Raw genomic sequence first — 21,556 nt, 5'->3', positions numbered from 1 at the left:
TCGTGTGAAGTGTTGCAAGGACGGTTTGCAGCTGTTCCAGAAGAATCCGCAGGACTTTAAGCGTCATTTCGTCACTATGGATGAAACATGGATACATCACTACACTCCTGAGACCAAAGAACAATCTAAACAATGGGTTACCAAGGGGGAATCTGCACCAAAAAAGGCGAAGACCGTTCCTTCGGCCGGAAAGATTATGGCGACTATTTTTTGGGATTCGCAAGGAATAATCCTCATCGTCTATCTGGAAAAGGGTAAAACTATTACAGGTGCATATTATTCATCGTTATTGGACCGTTTGAAAACCGAGCTGCAAGAAAAACGCCCACGATTGGCCCACAAAAAAGTCCTTTTCCATCACGACAACGCACCAGCTCACACCTCAGCAGTTGTGGTCGCAAAATTAATGGAAATAGGGTTCCAACTCGTTTCACATCCCCCCTATTTTCCAGACTTGGCTCCCTCGGACTACTATTTGTTCCCCAATATGAAGAAATGGTTGGCGGGAAAAAGATTTTATTCAAACAAGGAGGTGATTGCAGAAACGAATGACTATTTTTCAGACTTGGACAAATCCTATTATTTGGAAGGGATCAACAAACTAGAGCAGCTTTGGACGAAGTGTATAAGCCTAAAAGGAGACTACGTTGAAAAATAAAAAAGGTTTACCCCAAAAAATTAAGAAGTTTTTATTTTTGCACGGACTTTTCAAACGACCCTCGTATGTTATTATTTTCTTTTTCTGTAAAATACGTAAATAAAGGCTTAAGATTATAAAGTAAGAAGTCTTAAAGTAATCGCCAATTTTTTCAGGCGGGGCTTTAACGTCCAACTACCAATTAGGTGTCGTGGATGGAGGCGACTAGCAAACATACTTTACTGTAAATTTCTTTTATTAACCATTAAATAAAAATCCAAGGCCTAAAGACCGGGAATCGAACCCAGTACCACAATGCATATTAGCTTCACAGGTCTCGCCTCTAACCGCTCGGCTACCGTGGCGCCTGGCTTATTATTATTGTATTATAAAACTTAATGGCATACATTGTTTCTTGGAAAAACCAGTGATCCATTTGGGCGTTTTAAGGGCGTAGTAGCTTCTGTATTTATACACACAATGAAAAAAGACGATGCAAGAAAGCATTAATGATGATGAGTCTAATTGCTTTAAATGAAATTGTGAAGCTTGCAATTTTCTTCGACAACTAATCAGATTAAGCACTGCCTCTATAATACAAAATGAATAAAACTATCTCTTTTAGTGATATTTCTCTTTATCTTTTATCGCCCACGTGTTAGTCATTAATTCAAGCTCCATTAATTTCTGTCATTTCCGAACAAGAGAGCCTAAAGGCAGACAAGGCAATACACAGCTTTATTACTGGATATTTATAGCACAACCTTATTTTTTATATACTTTTTTTTTTTTCTCTGTAACAATCTTGAAAAAGGACTAATGAATAGAAAGAGCTTTAGGTTTTTTGTATACAACAGGTTAATATTCAATCAAGTTCCGCTAGGGGAGCTGCAATCAATCCAAGGAATTAATGGGGGTCTGTATTGAATTTTGTCATTTATTTCTTTCTAGCATCCTTCATTATCTTGTTTCAGAAAGGTTTGAAGCTAAATTCTATCATCATCCGACCGTTATATCTGGGATATATATTCTACCAGATATATTGCTCAAAATAAAGGATCAAATTATCAATTCTTTCGTCTTCATTCTTTTCTTTAATTAAATCTTTAAATTGCACACTGATGGTGATGACTGTTATTGTTATAAAATAATTTTGATGCCAAAAGAATTGATTATTCGACGGTAGTTGGTTTATCTTATTTGGCTATTTTCTGACCACTTGTTCGTATACTAGTATTTGTCATGCTTTTGCAATGGTAATACAAATTTTGCCTTGAAATTTCACTTCCGGTAGTTTTTTGACACAAAATCCATGCATTTACCCCGGGACTAAGTCTAGGATATTGAAAACTATTTGTTGAGGCGATCTCCGAGATTTTCCACGGTTACATTTCTCCCACGAGCTGTATACATTTCTGCTAATTTCAGAGCGACCAACTCCCCAAGCGGAACTGAAGGTTTCTCTGCTTTCACGTTTTCCCAAATATGGAAAGCCTTTTATTGCATCGAACGCTAGCCAAGATTTGATACCAAATTTGGTCTGGTTTATTTGGCATCTACTGAATAAATCTCCATCTTGACCTTGTTGGGACCAGATATCCTTGGAAGAGATATATGCTCTTGGTTAGTTAGAACAGTTTTGACTGTTCTCTACAATTTTTTTTCCAAAATTTAGAAATCAAAGCAAATTTATCGGTTTGTAAGTGATGATTTTTTAGATCCAATCGAATAAACCTCATAATTTCCGTCTCTACATTTGTGCTCACAGTGTTTGAGAAGAATGCTGGTCCCTATTTTTTGTTCCATAGAAAAGAGAAATATCCTACATTTTTGGCCTCATATGCACCACATGCAGCAAACAATAATAAATGCATTATCAAATTGAGATTTCGAGAGAATTCTGTTACAAAGAAAAGTAGTAGGGAAATGGCGGTTCTGGCGCACCTAAAATGTGCACCTTTTTTGTGCAAGATGGCCGCCACCCCCACTCCGCCCAACCCTACCCCCACCCATTCTTATTGATTAATCATCGAATTGGACGAGGGTTTAAGCCACGCCCCCTTCTTATTGACTAATCATCGAATTGGGCAAGGGTTTAAGCCACGCCCCCTACCCCCTTATTATTGACTAATCATCGACACACCTAAAATGTGCAAGATGGCTGCCCTCCCAATCATCGATTTCGACGACATCACCTTTACCCCCACCCCTTCCTAATCGACCAATCAGCGAATTCGACGACACCACCGACCCTACCCCATACTTCTTAATCGACCAATCAGGAACTTGGATGAGGGCTTTAAGCCACGCCCCTTCCCCCCAATCCATTAATCGGTGAATTCAACGACACCACCTTCACCCCCCACCCAGCCCTACTTACATAACACCTACCTTTATCACACCTCTCAGTCGTTATATTCATTGGCCTATCAATCCTCCTACAAGATGGCTTAACCGCTGTAGTACACAAGATGGCGGACCTCGTATTAGCTGATGACGTCAATATGGCGGGCTTCATACCACCTGTAGTACTCAAGATGGCAGACCACTTACCAGCTAATAAAACATACCTCCACCCCCTCGCCAACTGATAGACGGGAGTGTGCATTTTTTTTTATTTATTTCTTACCTGAGATTCGATCCTACAACCTTCGTGTTGGAAGACACGTCATCTTCACCAGTCGGCTACAGTAGCATACTCGAGTTATGAACGATCTCTTCTTTAACCTCCACCCACTCACCCGCCGCTGGGAAGGTTTTCTCACGTGGGGGTCGATCCTACAACCTTCGTGTTGGATATTACGTCATCTTCACCAGTAGGCCACATAGTCTCGCTTACTCTAGTTTTAAATGTTCTCTTATGTTTTACCTTGGAATTATTTTTTTTAAATCTAACCCCCTTACCAAGAATGTTTTTTTTTTTAATTTAAATTGCCCCCACTATCACAAAAATATTCAACTTAAATAAAAATGGATAACCTCACTTTAGGTAATAGAAAAATTTATTTACTTACCCCCTTCACCTGGACTGCTTCCTCTGCTGATGCCGCGACCTACACTCACTGAAAATTAAACGCTAACTAACACTTGGGATATCCTACCAGGTAGCTTCTAGCATTATCCCCCACCACAATTACGTCACACTCTAACTAGCCAATAGAATTGCGTCTTTTTTCCAAATGATTACCTCTCTGGGCATGCCTCTGTAGCAAGCCCTCCTCCCTTCCACTGCTTTATTATTTCTGTTAATTCATACATGTGCCAACAGCTGTTTTTAAAATAGGAAAATTATTTACACTGCTAACTTAATCAACTGCACATGTGTAAACTTCAGTTGTGTGAGACCTTAATACAGAAAGCAATTGCACCCAAATATATATGCGCTGCATTTATTAATATTTTTGAAAAATTAAATAACAGAACTTATTATGACGCAACTTGTAGCAACCTTAACTAATTAGCATATCTCTTATTATTTCTGCGTACTGTGTAGTCCCAATAGGAAAACTCATATTATTTCCGTTTTTATTTAATAGTTAATTTGCCTGTACATGCTCCAACAAGTCTGGACATGTAGTTATATTCCTTTAATAAATCTTTAATTTTTTTTTATTTTTTTTGTTATTATGAAGTTAAAAGTAAATTGAACTTTGAACTTAAAACCTTAATACCGAAGGCAGTTGCAATATCGATTGTTCCTATCGATTATCACATCGACTATATGGATTGATTAATATCGATTTATTTATTAATTCAAGTAATATATATAATCACAGCTGTTTAAATAAGAAAATGATTTCAACTGCTAACTTAATCAACTGCGGATGTGTAAACTTCAGTTGTGTGAGATGTTAATACAGAAGGAGTTGCAATATCGATTATTCCTATCGATTACCACATCGTTATATGTATTGCTTAATATCGATACAATCTATAAGTAATATAAAATTGTATACTCAAACTCATATGCGCTGCACTTATTAATATTTTGAAAAATTAAAGAAAATAAGAACTTAATTAAGAACTTGCAACCTTAACAAATCACCATATCTCTTATTATTTCACATTACCAACCAAACAAACCTGTATGAACATGTCGTTGCAGCCTGCTCAATAGGATGACTCATATTAATTTTGTTTACCAACCAAACAAACCTGTATGAACATGCCTGCTAAATAGGATGACTCATATTAACTTTGTTTACCAACCAAACAAACCTGTATGAACATGCCTGCTAAATAGGATGACTCATATTATTTCCGTTTTTATTTAATCGTTAATTTGCCTGTACATGCTCCAAGTCCGAACATAAAGCCATCACACTATTACATTTATCAACTTTGTTGTATAAGTAATAATATATTATACGCGTAAAAAATAACAAAATTAAATGAATATAAAATAAACTATGAAAAATTTCGCCAATTAAAAGAGGGAATTTTCTCCCTACTAACACAAATTCGGACCTGTACTGAACAGTACGTACAATTAGATTGTACCTAATTTCAAATTATAAGAAATAAAACACAACGAAAAGTGGAAAATGTGCGTTTTTAGAAACATAAAAGATTAAATTAAAGTCCCGAAACCAGACTAGTGCTAGATTGTGCAAATCAAAATCCCCCAAATCGATAGTAGAAGTGCTAAAACACTACAAAAACTAAAAAATGTGGGTATTAAAGTCCGAAAACCATGACCAAAAAAATTTCAACTCTCAATACCTTCTCAAGAAATGGATCTGTACTCAAGAAAACTACAGCATACTACTCAGTAAAATGTAGTGTGTAAAAGCACAAAATTTCATACGAATAATCTGTCGTTTACTATGAGAGTTATAAGGGCCCCATTTCACAGCAAAACCATGACCCAAAAAAATTTCAACTCTCAATATCTTCTGAACTAATGGATCTGTTCCCAAAAAAACTATAGCATACTACTCAGTAAAACAGAGTGTGTAAAAGCACAAATTTTTATACGAATAATCTACTGTTTACAGTGGGAATTATAAGAGCCCAATTTCACAGCAAAACCATGACACAAAAAAAATTCAATTCTCAATATCTTCTCAAGTAAGTGATCTGTACTCAAGAAAACTATAGCATACTACGCAGTAAAACATTGCGTGTATGAGCACAAAATTTCATACGAATAATCTGTTGTTTACAGTGGGAATTATATGGGCCCAATTTCACAGCAAAACCATGACCCAAAAAAATTTCAACTCTCAACATCTTCTCAACTAATGGATCTGTACTCATGAAAACTATAGCATACTACTCAGTAAAACAGAGTGTGTCAGAGCACAAAATTTCATACGAATAATCTGTTGTATACAGTGGGAATTATAAGAACCCCATTACACAGCAAAACCATGACCCAAAAAAATTTCAACTCTCAATATCTTCTCAACTAATGGATCTGTACTCAAGAAAACTATAGCATACTACTCAGTAAAACAGATTGTGTAAGAGCACAAAATTTCATACGAATAATCAGTTGTTTACAGTGGGAGTTATAAAAGCCCGATTTCACAGCAAAACCATGACCCAAAAAAATTTCAACTCTCAATATCTTCTCAAGTAATAGATCTGTACTCAAAAAAACTATAGCATACTGCACAGTAAAACATTGCGTGTATGAGCACAAAATTTCATACGAATAATCTGTTGTTTACAGTGGGAATTATATGGGCCCAATTTCACAGCAAAACCATGACCCAAAAAAATATCAACTCTCAAATTCTTCTCAACTAATGGATCTGTACTCATGAAAACTATAGCATACTACTCAGTAAAACAGAGTGTGTCAGAGCACAAAATTTCATACGAATAATCTGTTGTATACAGTGGGAATTATAAGAGCCCCATTACACAGCAAAACCATGACCCAAAAAAATTTCAACTCTCAATATCTTCTCAACTAATGGATCTGTACCCAAGAAAACTACAGCATACTACTCGGTAAAACAGAGTGTGTAAGAGCACAAATTTTTATACGAATAATCTACTGTTTACAGTGGGAGTTATAAGGACCCCATTTCACAGCAAAACCATGACCCAAAAAAATTTCAACACTCAATAACATCTCAACTAATGGATCTGTACTCAAGAAAACTATAGCATACTACTCAGTAAAACAGAGTGTGTAAGAGCACTAAATTTCATACGAATAATCTGCTGTTTACAGAGCCCCATTTCACAGCAAAACCATGACCCTAAAAAATTTCAACACACAATAACTTCTCAACTAATGGATCTGTACTCAAGAAAACTATAGCATACTACTCAGCAAAACAGAGTGTGTAAGAGCACAAAATTTCATACGAATTATCTGCTGTTTACAGTGGGAGTTATAAGGGCCCCATTTCACTGCAAAACCATGACCCAAAAAATTTTCAACTCTCAATAACTTCTCAACTAATGGATCTGTACTCAAGAAAACTATAGCATACTACTCAGTAAAATAGAGTGAGTATGAGCACAAAATTTCATACGAATAATCTGTTGTTTACTGTGGGAATTATAAGGGACCAATTTCACAACAAAACCATGACCCAAAAAAATTTCAACTCTCAATATCTTCTCAAGTAATGGATCTGTACTCAAGAAAACTATAGCATACTACTCAGTAAAACAGATTGTGTAAGAGCACAAAATTTCATACGAATAATCTGTTGTTTACTGTGGGAATTATAAAGGCCCGATTTCACAGCTAAACCATGACCCAAAAAAATTTCAACTCTCAATATCTTCTCAAGTAATGGATCTGTACTCAAGAAAACTATAGCATACTACTCAGTAAAACAGATTGTGTAAGAGCACAAAATTTCATACGAATAATCTGTTGTTTACAGTGGGAATTATATGGGCCCAATTTCACAGCAAAACCATGACCCAAAAAAATTTCAACTCTCAACATCTTCTCAACTAATGGATCTGTACTCAAGAAAACTATAGCATAATACTCAGTAAAACAGAGTGTCTCAGAGCACAAAATTTCATACGAATAATCTGTTGTATACAGTGAGAATTATAAGAGCCCCATTACACAGCAAAACCATGACCCAAAAAAATTTCAACACTCAATAACTTCTCAACTAATGGATCTGTACTCAAGAAAACTAGCATACTACTCACTAAAACAGATTGTGTAAGAGCACAAAATTTCATACGAAAAATCTGCTGTTTACAGAGCCCCATTTCACAGCAAAACCATGACCCAAAAAAATTTCAACACTCAATAACTTCTCAACTAATAGACCTGTACTCAAGAGAACTATAGCATACTACTCAGCAAATCAGAGTGTGTAAGAGCACAAAATTTCATACGAATTATCTGCTGTTTACAGTGGGAGTTATAAGGGCCCCATTTCACTGCAAAACCATGACCCAAAAAAATTTCAACTCTCAATAACTTCTCAACTAATGGATCTGTACTCAAGAAAACTATAGCATACTACAAAGTAAAACAGTGTGAGTAAGAGCACAAAATTTAATATGAATAATCTGTTGTTTACAGTGGGAATTATGAGAGCCTAATTTCATAGCAAAACCATTACCCAAAAAAATTTCATTTCTCAATATCTTCTCAAGTAATCGATCTGTACTCAAGAAAACTATAGCATACTACTCAGTAAAACAGAGTGTGTCTGAGCACAAAATTTCATACGAATAATCTGTTGTTTACATTGGGAATTATAAGAGCCCAATTTCATAGCAAAACCATGGCCCAAAAAAATTCAATTCTCAATATCATCTCAAGTAATGGATCTGTACTCAAGAAAACTATAGCATACTACACAGTAAAACAGATTGTGTAAGAGCACAAAATTTCATACGAATAATCTGTTGTTTACATTGGGAATTATAAGAGCCCAATTTCATAGCAAAACCATGGCCCAAAAAAATTCAATTCTCAATATCATCTCAAGTAATGGATCTGTACTCAAGAAAACTATAGCATACTACACAGTAAAACATTGCGTGTATGAGCACAAAATTTCATACGAATAATCTGTTGTTTACAGTGGGAATTATATGGGCCCAATTTCACAGCAAAACCATGACCCAAAAAAATTTCAACTCACAACATCTTCTCAACTAATGGATCTGTACTCAAGAAAACTATAGCATACTACTCAGTAAAACAGAGTGTGTCAGAGCACAAAATTTCATACGAATAATCTGTTGTATACAGTGGGAATTATAAGGACCCCATTTCACAGCAAAACCATGACCCAAAAAAATTTCAACACTCAACATCTTCTCAACTAATGGATCTGTACTCAAGAAAACTATAGCATACTACTCAGTAAAACAGATTGTGTAAGAGCACAAAATTTCATACGAATAATCTGTTGTTTACTGTGGGAATTATAAAGGCCCGATTTCACAGCTAAACCATGACCCAAAAAAATTTCAACTCTCAACATCTTCTCAACTAATGGATCTGTACTCAAGAAAACTATAGCATACTACTCAGTAAAACAGAGTGTCTCAGAGCACAAAATTTCATACGAATAATCTGTTGTATACAGTGAGAATTATAAGAGCCCCATTACACAGCAAAACCATGACCCAAAAAAATTTCAACTCTCAATATCTTCTCAACTAATGGATCTGTACTCAAAAAACTATAGCATACTACTCAGTAAAACAGAGTGTGTAAGAGCACAAATTTTTATACGAATAATCTACTGTTTACAGTGGGAGTTATAAGGACCCCATTTCACAGCAAAACCATGACCCAAAAAAATTTCAACACTCAATAACTTCTCAACTAATGGATCTGTACTCAAGAAAACTATAGCATACTACTCAGTAAAACAGAGCGTGTAAAAGCACAAAATTTCATAAGAATAATCTGTTGTTTACAGTGGGAATTATATGGCCCAATTTCACAGCAAAACCATGACCCAAAAAAATTTCAACTCTCAACATCTTCTCAACTAATGGATCTGTACTCATGAAAACTATAGCATACTACTCAGTAAAACAGAGTGTGTCAGAGCACAAAATTTCATACGAATAATCTGTTGTATACAGTGGGAATTATAAGAGCCCCATTACACAGCAAAACCATGACCCAAAAAAATTTCAACTCTCAATATCTTGTCAACTAATGGATCTGTACTCAAGAAAACTATAGCATACTACTCAGTAAAACAGATTGTGTAGGAGCACTAAATTTCATACGAATAATCTGTTGTTTACAGTGGGAATTATATGGGCCCAATTTCACAGCAAAACCATGACCCAAAAAAATTTCAACTCTCAACATCTTCTCAACTAATGGATCTGTAATCAAGAAAACTATAGCATACTACTCACTAAAACAGAGTGTCTCAGAGCACAAAATTTCATACGAATAATCTGTTGTATACAGTGAGAATTATAAGAGCCCCATTACACAGCAAAACCATGACCCAAAAAAATTTCAACTCTCAATATTTTCTCAACTAATGGATCTGTACTCAAGAAAACTATAGCATACTACTCAGTAAAACAGAGTGTGTTAGAGCACAAATTTTTATACGAATAATCTACTGTTTACAGTGGGAGATATAAGGGCCCCATTTCATAGCAGAACCATGACCCTAAAAAATTTCAACACTCAATAACATCTCAACTAATGGATCTGTACTCAAGAAAACTATAGCATACTACTCAGTAAAACAGAGTGTGTAAGAGCACTAAATTTCATACGAATAATCTGCTGTTTACAGAGCCCCATTTCACAGCAAAACCATGACCCTAAAAAATTTCAACACACAATAACTTCTCAACTAATGGATCTGTACTCAAGAAAACTATAGCATACTACTCAGCAAAACAGAGTGTGTAAGAGCACAAAATTTCATACGAATTATCTGCTGTTTACAGTGGGAGTTATAAGGGCCCCATTTCACTGCAAAACCATGACCCAAAAAATTTTCAACTCTCAATAACTTCTCAACTAATGGATCTGTACTCAAGAAAACTATAGCATACTACTCAGTAAAATAGAGTGAGTATGAGCACAAAATTTCATACGAATAATCTGTTGTTTACTGTGGGAATTATAAGGGACCAATTTCACAACAAAACCATGACCCAAAAAAATTTCAACTCTCAATATCTTCTCAAGTAATGGATCTGTACTCAAGAAAACTATAGCATACTACTCAGTAAAACAGATTGTGTAAGAGCACAAAATTTCATACGAATAATCTGTTGTTTACTGTGGGAATTATAAAGGCCCGATTTCACAGCTAAACCATGACCCAAAAAAATTTCAACTCTCAATATCTTCTCAAGTAATGGATCTGTACTCAAGAAAACTATAGCATACTACTCAGTAAAACAGATTGTGTAAGAGCACAAAATTTCATACGAATAATCTGTTGTTTACAGTGGGAATTATATGGGCCCAATTTCACAGCAAAACCATGACCCAAAAAAATTTCAACTCTCAACATCTTCTCAACTAATGGATCTGTACTCAAGAAAACTATAGCATAATACTCAGTAAAACAGAGTGTCTCAGAGCACAAAATTTCATACGAATAATCTGTTGTATACAGTGAGAATTATAAGAGCCCCATTACACAGCAAAACCATGACCCAAAAAAATTTCAACACTCAATAACTTCTCAACTAATGGATCTGTACTCAAGAAAACTAGCATACTACTCACTAAAACAGATTGTGTAAGAGCACAAAATTTCATACGAAAAATCTGCTGTTTACAGAGCCCCATTTCACAGCAAAACCATGACCCAAAAAAATTTCAACACTCAATAACTTCTCAACTAATAGACCTGTACTCAAGAGAACTATAGCATACTACTCAGCAAAACAGAGTGTGTAAGAGCACAAAATTTCATACGAATTATCTGCTGTTTACAGTGGGAGTTATAAGGGCCCCATTTCACTGCAAAACCATGACCCAAAAAAATTTCAACTCTCAATAACTTCTCAACTAATGGATCTGTACTCAAGAAAACTATAGCATACTACAAAGTAAAACAGTGTGAGTAAGAGCACAAAATTTAATATGAATAATCTGTTGTTTACAGTGGGAATTATGAGAGCCTAATTTCATAGCAAAACCATTACCCAAAAAAATTTCATTTCTCAATATCTTCTCAAGTAATCGATCTGTACTCAAGAAAACTATAGCATACTACTCAGTAAAACAGAGTGTCTCAGAGCACAAAATTTCATACGAATAATCTGTTGTATACAGTGAGAATTATAAGAGCCCCATTACACAGCAAAACCATGACCCAAAAAAATTTCAACTCTCAATATCTTCTCAACTAATGGATCTGTACTCAAAAAACTATAGCATACTACTCAGTAAAACAGAGTGTGTAAGAGCACAAATTTTTATACGAATAATCTACTGTTTACAGTGGGAGTTATAAGGACCCCATTTCACAGCAAAACCATGACCCAAAAAAATTTCAACACTCAATAACTTCTCAACTAATGGATCTGTACTCAAGAAAACTATAGCATACTACTCAGTAAAACAGAGCGTGTAAAAGCACAAAATTTCATAAGAATAATCTGTTGTTTACAGTGGGAATTATATGGCCCAATTTCACAGCAAAACCATGACCCAAAAAAATTTCAACTCTCAACATCTTCTCAACTAATGGATCTGTACTCATGAAAACTATAGCATACTACTCAGTAAAACAGAGTGTGTCAGAGCACAAAATTTCATACGAATAATCTGTTGTATACAGTGGGAATTATAAGAGCCCCATTACACAGCAAAACCATGACCCAAAAAAATTTCAACTCTCAATATCTTGTCAACTAATGGATCTGTACTCAAGAAAACTATAGCATACTACTCAGTAAAACAGATTGTGTAGGAGCACTAAATTTCATACGAATAATCTGTTGTTTACAGTGGGAATTATATGGGCCCAATTTCACAGCAAAACCATGACCCAAAAAAATTTCAACTCTCAACATCTTCTCAACTAATGGATCTGTAATCAAGAAAACTATAGCATACTACTCACTAAAACAGAGTGTCTCAGAGCACAAAATTTCATACGAATAATCTGTTGTATACAGTGAGAATTATAAGAGCCCCATTACACAGCAAAACCATGACCCAAAAAAATTTCAACTCTCAATATTTTCTCAACTAATGGATCTGTACTCAAGAAAACTATAGCATACTACTCAGTATAACAGAGTGTGTTAGAGCACAAATTTTTATACGAATAATCTACTGTTTACAGTGGGAGATATAAGGGCCCCATTTCATAGCAGAACCATGACCCTAAAAAATTTCAACTCTCAATATCTTCTCAAGTAATGGATCTGTACTCAAGAAAACTATAGCATACTACTCAGTAAAACAGATTGTGTAAGAGCACAAAATTTCATACGAATAATCTGTTGTTTACTGTGGGAATTATAAAGGCCCGATTTCACAGCTAAACCATGACCCAAAAAAATTTTAACTCTCAATATCTTCTCAAGTTATGGATCTGTACTCAAGAAAACTATAGCATACTACTCAGTAAAACAGAGCGTGTAAAAGCACAAAATTTCATAAGAATAATCTGTTGTTTACAGTGGGAATTATATGGCCCAATTTCACAGCAAAACCATGACCCAAAAAAATTTCAACTCTCAACATCTTCTCAACTAATGGATCTGTACTCATGAAAACTATAGCATACTACTCAGTAAAACAGAGTGTGTCAGAGCACAAAATTTCATACGAATAATCTGTTGTATACAGTGGGAATTATAAGAGCCCCATTACACAGCAAAACCATGACCCAAAAAAATTTCAACTCTCAATATCTTGTCAACTAATGGATCTGTACTCAAGAAAACTATAGCATACTACTCAGTAAAACAGATTGTGTAGGAGCACTAAATTTCATACGAATAATCTGTTGTTTACAGTGGGAATTATATGGGCCCAATTTCACAGCAAAACCATGACCCAAAAAAATTTCAACTCTCAACATCTTCTCAACTAATGGATCTGTAATCAAGAAAACTATAGCATACTACTCACTAAAACAGAGTGTCTCAGAGCACAAAATTTCATACGAATAATCTGTTGTATACAGTGAGAATTATAAGAGCCCCATTACACAGCAAAACCATGACCCAAAAAAATTTCAACTCTCAATATTTTCTCAACTAATGGATCTGTACTCAAGAAAACTATAGCATACTACTCAGTAAAACAGAGTGTGTTAGAGCACAAATTTTTATACGAATAATCTACTGTTTACAGTGGGAGATATAAGGGCCCCATTTCATAGCAGAACCATGACCCTAAAAAATTTCAACTCTCAATATCTTCTCAAGTAATGGATCTGTACTCAAGAAAACTATAGCATACTACTCAGTAAAACAGATTGTGTAAGAGCACAAAATTTCATACGAATAATCTGTTGTTTACTGTGGGAATTATAAAGGCCCGATTTCACAGCTAAACCATGACCCAAAAAAATTTCAACTCTCAATATCTTCTCAAGTAATGGATCTGTACTCAAGAAAACTATAGCATACTACTCAGTAAAACAGATTGTGTAAGAGCACAAAATTTCATACGAATAATCTGTTGTTTACAGTGGGAATTATATGGGCCCCATTTCACAGCAAAATCATGACCCAAAAAAATTTCAACTCTCAACATCTTCTCAACTAATGGATCTGTACTCAAGAAAACTATAGCATTCTACTCAGTAAAACAGAGTGTCTCAGAGCACAAAATTTCATACGAATAATCTGTTGTATACAGTGAGAATTATAAGAGCCCCATTACACAGCAAAACCATGACCCAAAAAAATTTCAACACTCAATAACTTCTCAACTAATGGATCTGTACTCAAGAAAACTATAGCATACTACTCAGTAAAACAGAGCGTGTAAAAGCACAAAATTTCATACGAATAATCTGTTGTTTACTATGGGAGTTATAAAGGCCCGATTTCACAGCAATACCATGACCCAAAAAAATTTCAACTCTCAATATCTTCTCAAGTAATGGATCTGTACTCATGAAAACTATAGCATACTACTCAGTAAAACATTGCGTGTATGAGCACAAAATTTCATACGAATAATCTGTTGTTTACAGTGGGAATTATATGGGCCCAATTTCACAGCAAAACCATGACCCAAAAAAATTTCAACTCTCAATATCTTCTCAACTAATGGATCTGTACTCAAGAAAACTATAGCATACTACTCAGTAAAACAGATTGTGTAAGAGCACAAAATTTCATACGAATAATCTGTTGTTTACAGTGGGAATTATATGGGCCCAATTTCACAGCAAAACCATGACCCAAAAAAATTTCAACTCTCAACATCTTCTCAACTAATGGATCTGTACTCAAAAAACTATAGCATACTACTCAGTAAAACAGTGTGAGTAAGAGCACAAAATTTAATATGAATAATCTGTTGTTTACAGTGGGAATTATGAGAGCCTAATTTCATAGCAAAACCATTACCCAAAAAAATTTCATTTCTCAATATCTTCTCAACTGATGGATCTGTACACAAGAAACCTATAGCATACTACTCAGTAAAACAGAGTGTGTTAGAGCACAAATTTTTATACGAATAATCTACTGTTTACAGTGGGAGTTATAAGGACCCTATTTCACAGCAAAACCATGACCCAAAAAAATTTCAACACTCAATAACTTCTCAACTAATGGATCTGTACTCAAGAAAACTATAGCAAACTACTCAGTAAAACAGAGTGTGTAAGAGCACAAAATTTCATACGAATAATCTGTTGTTTACAGTGGGAATTATATGGGCCCAATTTTACAGCAAAACCATGACCCAAAAAAATTTCAACTCTCAACATCTTCTCAACTAATGGATCTGTACTCAAGAAAACTATAGCATACTACTCAGTAAAACAGAGTGTCTCAGAGCACAAAATTTCATACGAATAATCTGTTGTATACAGTGATAATTATAAGAGCCCCATTACACAGCAAAACCATGACCCAAAAAAATTTCAACTCTCAATATCTTCTCAACTAATGGATCTGTACTCAAGAAAACTATAGCATACTACTCAGTAAAACAGATTGTGTAAGAGCACAAAATTTCATACGAATAATCTGTTGTTTACTGTGGGAATTATAAAGGCCCGATTTCACAGCTAAACCATGACCCAAAAAAATTTCAACTCTCAACATCTTCTCAACTAATGGATCTGTACTCAAGAAAACTATAGCATACTACTCAGTAAAACAGAGTGTCTCAGAGCACAAAATTTCATACGAATAATCTGTTGTATACAGTGAGAATTATAAGAGCCCCATTACACAGCAATACCATGACCCAAAAAAATTTCAACTCTCAATATGTTCTCAAGTAATGGATCTGTACTCAAAAAAACTATAGCATACTGCACAGTAAAACATTGCGTGTATGAGCACAAAATTTCATACGAATAATCTGTTGTTTACAGTGGGAATTATATGGGCCCAATTTCACAGCAAAACCATGACCCAAAAAAATTTCAACTCTCAACATCTTCTCAACTAATGGATCTGTACTCATGAAAACTATAGCATACTACTCAGTAAAACAGAGTGTGTCAGAGCACAAAATTTCATACGAATAATCTGTTGTATACAGTGGGAATTATAAGAACCCTATTACACAGCAAAACCATGACCCAAAAAAATTTCAACTCTCAATATCTTCTCAACTAATGGATCTGTACTCAAGAAAACTATAGCATACTACTCAGTAAAACAGATTGTGTAAGAGCACAAAATTTCATACGAATAATCTGTTGTTTACAGTGGGAATTATATGGGCCCAATTTCACAGCAAAACCATGACCCAAAAAAATTTCAACTCTCAACATCTTCTCAACTAATGGATCTGTACTCAAAAAACTATAGCATACTACTCAGTAAAACAGTGTGAGTAAGAGCACAAAATTTAATATGAATAATCTGTTGTTTACAGTGGGAATTATGAGAGCCTAATTTCATAGCAAAACCATTACCCAAAAAAATTTCATTTCTCAATATCTTCTCAACTGATGGATCTGTACACAAGAAACCTATAGCATACTACTCAGTAAAACAGAGTGTGTTAGAGCACAAATTTTTATACGAATAATCTACTGTTTACAGTGGGAGTTATAAGGACCCTATTTCACAGCAAAACCATGACCCAAAAAAATTTCAACACTCAATAACTTCTCAACTAATGGATCTGTACTCAAGAAAACTATAGCAAACTACTCAGTAAAACAGAGTGTGTAAGAGCACAAAATTTCATACGAATAATCTGTTGTTTACAGTGGGAATTATATGGGCCCAATTTTACAGCAAAACCATGACCCAAAAAAATTTCAACTCTCAACATCTTCTCAACTAATGGATCTGTACTCAAGAAAACTATAGCATACTACTCAGTAAAACAGAGTGTCTCAGAGCACAAAATTTCATACGAATAATCTGTTGTATACAGTGATAATTATAAGAGCCCCATTACACAGCAAAACCATGACCCAAAAAAATTTCAACTCTCAATATCTTCTCAACTAATGGATCTGTACTCAAGAAAACTATAGCATACTACTCAGTAAAACAGATTGTGTAAGAGCACAAAATTTCATACGAATAATCTGTTGTTTACTGTGGGAATTATAAAGGCCCGATTTCACAGCTAAACCATGACCCAAAAAAATTTCAACTCTCAACATCTTCTCAACTAATGGATCTGTACTCAAGAAAACTATAGCATACTACTCAGTAAAACAGAGTGTCTCAGAGCACAAAATTTCATACGAATAATCTGTTGTATACAGTGAGAATTATAAGAGCCCCATTACACAGCAAAACCATGACCCAAAAAAATTTCAACTCTCAATATCTTCTCAACTAATGGATCTGTACTCAAGAAAACTATAGCATACTACTCAGTAAAACAGATTGTGTAAGAGCACAAATTTTTATACGAATAATCTACTGTTTACAGTGGGAGTTATAAAGACCCCATTTCACAGCAAAACCATGACCCAAAAAAATTTCAACACTCAATAACTTCTCAACTAATGGATCTGTACTCAAGAAAACTATAGCATACTACTCAGTAAAACAGAGCGTGTAAAAGCACAAAATTTCATACGAATAATCTGTTGTTTACTATGGGAGTTATAAAGGCCCGATTTCACAGCAATACCATGACCCAAAAAAATTTCAACTCTCAATATCTTCTCAAGTAATGGAGCTGTACTCAAAAAAACTATAGCATACTGCGCAGTAAAACATTGCGTGTATGAGCACAAAATTTCATAAGAATAATCTGTTGTTTACAGTGGGAATTATATGGCCCAATTTCACAGCAAAACCATGACCCAAAAAATTTTCAACTCTCAACATCTTCTCAACTAATGGATCTGTACTCGTGAAAACTATAGCATACTACTCAGTAAAACAGAGTGTGTCAGAGCACAAAATTTCATACGAATTATCTGTTGTATACAGTGGGAATTATAAGAGCCCCATTACACAGCAAAACCATGACCCAAAAAAATTTCAACTCTCAATATCTTGTCAACTAATGGATCTGTACTCAAGAAAACTATAGCATACTACTCAGTAAAACAGATTGTGTAAGAGCACTAAATTTCATACGAATAATCTGTTTTTTACGGTGGGAATTATATGGGCCCAAATTCACAGCAAAACCATGACCCAAAAAAATTTCAACTCTCAACATCTTCTCAACTAATGGATCTGTACTCAAGAAAACTATAGCATACTACTCAGTAAAACAGAGTGTCTCAGAGCACAAAATTTCATACGAATAATCTGTTGTATACAGTGAGAATTATAAGAGCCCCATTACACAGCAAAACCATGACCCAAAAAAATTTCAACTCTCAATATCTTCTCAACTAATGGATCTGTACTCAAAAAACTATAGCATACTACTCAGTAAAACAGAGTGTGTAAGAGCACAAATTTTTATACGAATAATCTACTGTTTACAGTGGGAGTTATAAGGACCCCATTTCACAGCAAAACCATGACCCAAAAAAATTTCAACACTCAATAACTTCTCAACTAATGGATCTGTACTCAAGAAAACTATAGCATACTACTCAGTAAAACAGAGCGTGTAAAAGCACAAAATTTCATACGAATAATCTGTTGTTTACTATGGGAGTTATAAAGGCCCGATTTCACAGCAATACCATGACCCAAAAAAATTTCAACTCTCAATATCTTCTCAAGTAATGGAGCTGTACTCAAAAAAACTATAGCATACTGCGCAGTAAAACATTGCGTGTATGAGCACAAAATTTCATAAGAATAATCTGTTGTTTACAGTGGGAATTATATGGCCTAATTTCACAGCAAAACCATTACCCAAAAAAATTTCAACTCTCAACATCTTCTCAACTAATGGATCTGTACTCATGAAAACTATAGCATACTACTCAGTAAAACAGAGTGTGTCAGAGCACAAAATTTCATACGAATAATCTGTTGTATACAGTGGGAATTATAAGAGCCCCATTACACAGCAAAACCATGACCCAAAAAAATTTCAACTCTCAATATCTTGTCAACTAATGGATCTGTACTCAAGAAAACTATAGCATACTACTCAGTAAAACAGATTGTGTAAGAGCACTAAATTTCATACGAATAATCTGTTTTTTACGGTGGGAATTATATGGGCCCAAATTCACAGCAAAACCATGACCCAAAAAAATTTCAACTCTCAACATCTTCTCAACTAATGGATCTGTACTCAAGAAAACTATAGCATACTACTCAGTAAAACAGAGTGTCTCAGAGCACAAAATTTCATACGAATAATCTGTTGTATACAGTGAGAATTATAAGAGCCCCATTACACAGCAAAACCATGACCCAAAAAAATTTCAACTCTCAATATCTTCTCAACTAATGGATCTGTACTCAAAAAACTATAGCATACTACTCAGTAAAACAGAGTGTGTAAGAGCACAAATTTTTATACGAATAATCTACTGTTTACAGTGGGAGTTATAAGGACCCCATTTCACAGCAAAACCATGACCCAAAAAAATTTCAACACTCAATAACTTCTCAACTAATGGATCTGTACTCAAGAAAACTATAGCATACTACTCAGTAAAACAGAGCGTGTCAGAGCACAAAATTTCATACGAATAATCTGTTGTATACAGTGGGAATTATAAGAACCCCATTACACAGCAAAACCATGACCCAAAAAAATTTCAACTCTCAATATCTTCTCAACTAATGGATCTGTACTCAAGAAAACTATAGCATACTACTCAGTAAAACAGATTGTGTAAGAGCACAAAATTTCATACGAATAATCTGTTGTTTACAGTGGGAATTATATGGGCCCAATTTCACAGCAAAACCATGACCCAAAAAAATTTCAACTCTCAACATCTTCTCAACTATTGGATCTGTACTCAAGAAAACTATAGCATACTACTCAGTAAAACAGATTGTGTAAGAGCACAAAATTTCATACGAATAATCTGTTGTTTACTGTGGGAATTATAAAGGCCCGATTTCACAGCTAAACCATGACCCAAAAAAATTTCAACTCTCAATATCTTCTCAAGTAATGGATCTGTACTCAAGAAAACTATAGCATACTACTCAGTAAAACAGATTGTGTAAGAGCACAAAATTTCATACGAATAATCTGTTGTTTACAGTGGGAATTATATGGGCCCAATTTTACAGCAAAACCATGACCCAAAAAAATTTCAACTCTCAACATCTTCTCAACTAATGGATCTGTACTCAAGAAAACTATAGCATACTACTCAGTAAAACAGAGTGTCTCAGAGCACAAAATTTCATACGAATAATCTGTTGTATACAGTGAGAATTATAAGAGCCCCATTACACAGCAAAACCATGACCCAAAAAAATTTCAACTCTCAATATCTTCTCAACTAATGGATCTGTACTCAAGAAAACTATAGCATACTACTCAGTAAAACAGAGTGTGTAAGAGCACAAATTTTTATACGAATAATCTACTGTTTACAGTGGGAGTTATAAGGACCCCATTTCACAGCAAAACCATGACCCAAAAAAATTTCAACACTCAATAACTTCTCAACTAATGGATCTGTACTCAAGAAAACTATAGCATACTACTCAGTAAAACAGAGCGTGTAAAAGCACAAAATTTCATACGAATAATCTGTTGTTTACTATGGGAGTTATAAACGCCCGATTTCACAGCAATACCATGACCCAAAAAAATTTCAACTCTCAATATCTTCTCAACTAATGGATCTGTAGTCAAGAAAACTATAGCATACTACTCAGTAAAACAGTGTGTGTAAGAGCACAAATTTTTATACGAATAATCTACTGTTTACAGTGGGAGTTATAAACGCCCGATTTCACAGCAATACCATGACCCAAAAAAATTTCAACTCTCAATATCTTCTCAACTAATGGATCTGTACTCAAGAAAACTATAGCATACTACTCAGTAAAACAGATTGTGTAAGAGCACAAAATTTCATACGAATAATCTGTTGTTTACAGTGGGAATTATATGGGCCCAATTTCACAGCAAAACCATGACCCAAAAAAATTTCAACTCTCAACATCTTCTCAACTATTGGATCTGTACTCAAGAAAACTATAGCATACTACTCAGTAAAACAGATTGTGTAAGAGCACAAAATTTCATACGAATAATCTGTTGTTTACTGTGGGAATTATAAAGGCCCGATTTCACAGCTAAACCATGACCCAAAAAAATTTCAACTCTCAATATCTTCTCAAGTAATGGATCTGTACTCAAGAAAACTATAGCATACTACTCAGTAAAACAGATTGTGTAAGAGCACAAAATTTCATACGAATAATCTGTTGTTTACAGTGGGAATTATA

At 34.7% G+C, this 21,556-nt stretch overlaps 1 protein-coding gene across 2 annotated transcripts in view; it reads right to left on the bottom strand.

Moving 5' to 3' along the window:
- LOC141460065 (cholecystokinin receptor-like) overlaps window positions 1-21,556 on the bottom strand; it is a 202,046-nt gene that overhangs the window by 156,430 nt on the left and 24,060 nt on the right. The window lies entirely within an intron of this gene.

The sequence above is a fragment of the Rhodnius prolixus genome, unplaced genomic scaffold (assembly GCF_049639745.1).
Source record: "Rhodnius prolixus isolate KJV_2025 unplaced genomic scaffold, Rpr scaffold_6, whole genome shotgun sequence".
Lineage (NCBI taxonomy): Eukaryota > Metazoa > Arthropoda > Insecta > Hemiptera > Reduviidae > Rhodnius > Rhodnius prolixus.
Note: the sequence above shows the minus strand (reverse complement) of the source record. Positions and strands in the feature narration are given on the sequence as shown.